Here is a 2,342-nt window from a genome sequence, read left to right as displayed (position 1 = left end):
TGCTGATTGTACCAGTCCATGCTCCTGCTGATTGTATCTGTCCGTGCTGCTGCTGATTGTACCAGTCCGTCCTCCTGCTGATTGTACCAGTCCATCCTCCTGCTGATTGTATCAGTCCGTGCTCCTGCTGATTGTGCCAGTCCGTGCTCCTGCTCATTGTATCAGTCCGTGCTCCTGCTGATTGTGCCAGTCCGTGCTCCTCCTGATTGTACCAGTCCATGCTCCTGCTGATAGTATCAGTCCATGCTCCTGCTGATTGTACCAGTCCATGCTCCGACTGAATGTTTCAGTCCATGCTCCTGCTGATTGTACCAGCCCATGCTCCAACTGATTGTCCCAGTCCATGCTCCTACTAATTGTACCAGTCCGTGCTCCTGCTGATTGCATCAGTCCGTGCTCCTAATGATTGTACCAATCCATCCTCCTGCTGATTGTATCAGTCCGTGTTCCTGCTGATTGTACCAGTCCATGCTCCTGCTGATTATACCAGTCCCTCATCCTGCTTATTGTACCAGTCCATCCTCCTGCTGATTGTACCAGTCCGTGCTCCTGCTGATTGTACCAGTCCGTGCTCCTGCTGATTGTATCAGTCCATGCTCCTGCTGATTGTACCAGTCCATGCAGCTACTGATTGTACCAGTCCGTGCTCCTGCTGATTGTGCCAGTCCATGCTCCTACTGATTGTATGAGTCCGTGCTCCTGCTGGTTGTACCAGTCCATGCTCCTACTGATTGTACCAGTCCTTGCTCCTGCTGATTGTACAAGTCCGTCCTCCTGCTGATTGTACCAGTCCGTGCTCCTGCTGATTGTATCAGTCCGTGCTCCTAATGATGGTACCAATCTGTCCTCCTGCTGATTGTCCCAGTCCGTGCTCCTACTGATTGTACCAGTCCGTGCTCCTGCTGATTGTACCAGTCCATCCTCCTGCTGATTGTAAAAGTCCGTGCTCCTGCTGATTGTACCAGTCCGTGCTCCTGGTGATTGTACCAGTCCATGCTCCTACTGATTGTATCAGTCCGTGCTCCTACTGATTGTACCAGTCCGTGCTCTTACTGATTGTACCAGTTCATGCTCCTGCTGATTGTACCAGTCCATGCTTCTGCTGATTGCACCAATCCACGCTCCTACTCATTGTACCAGTCCATGCTCCTACTGATTGTCCCAGTCCACGCTCCTACTGATTGTGCCAGTCCGTGCTCCTGCTGATTGTACCAGTCCATCCTCCTGCTGATTGTATCGGTCCTTGCTCCTGCTGATTGTGCCAGTCCGTGCTGCTGCTGATTGTATCAGTCCGTGCTCCTTCTGATTGTACCAGTCCGTCCTCCTGCTGATTGTACCAGTCCATGCTCCTGCTGATTGTACCAGTCCGTGCTCCTGCTGATTGTACCAGTCCATTCTCCTGGTGATTGTATCAGTCCGTGCTCCTGCTGATTGCGCCAGTCCGTGCTCCTGCTGATTGTACCAGTCCGTGCTCCTGCTGATTGTATCAGTCTGTGCTCCTGCTGATTGTACCAGTCCGTCCTCCTGCTGCTTGTCCCAGTCCATGCTCCTGCTGAATGTATCAGTCCATGCTCCTGCTCATTGTATCAGTCCGTGCTCCTGCTGATTGTGCCAGTCCGTGCTCCTGCTGATTGTACCAGTCCATTCTCCTGGTGATTGTATCAGTCCGTGCTCCTTCTGATTGTACCAGTCCGTCCTCCTGCTGATTGTACCAGTCCATGCTCCTGCTGATTGTATCAGTCCGTGCTCCTGCTGATTGTACCAGTCCATCCTCCTGATGATTGTATCAGTCCGTGCTCCTGCTGATTGTGCCAGTCCGTGCTCCTGCTCATTGTATCAGTCCGTGCTCCTGCTGATTGTGCCAGTCCGTGCTCCTGCTGATTGTACCAGTCCATGCTCCTGCTGAATGTATCAGTCCATGCTCCTGCTGATTGTACCAGTCCATCCTCCTGCTGATTGTACCAGTCCATCCTCCGGCTGATTGCATCAGTCGATGCACCTGCTGATTGTACCAGTCCATGCTCCTGCTGATATGATCAGTCCATGCTCCTGCTGATTGTACCAGTCCATGCTCCTACTGATTGCACCAGTCCGTGCTCCTATTGATACTATCAGTCCATGCTCCTGCTGATTGTACCAGTCCATGCTCCTCCTGATTGTATCAGTCCATGCTCCTGCTGATTGTACCAGTCCATGCTCCTACTGAGTGTATCAGTCCATGCTCCTGCTGATTGTACCAGTCCATGCTCCAACTGATTGTACCAGTCCATGCTCCTACTAATTGGACCAGTCCGTGCTCCGACTGATTGTATCAGTCCATGCTCCTAATGATTGTACCAGTC

Source organism: Pristiophorus japonicus, chromosome 1, assembly GCF_044704955.1.
Source record: "Pristiophorus japonicus isolate sPriJap1 chromosome 1, sPriJap1.hap1, whole genome shotgun sequence".
NCBI lineage: Eukaryota > Metazoa > Chordata > Chondrichthyes > Pristiophoridae > Pristiophorus > Pristiophorus japonicus.
This window is presented reverse-complemented; position numbering follows the sequence as displayed.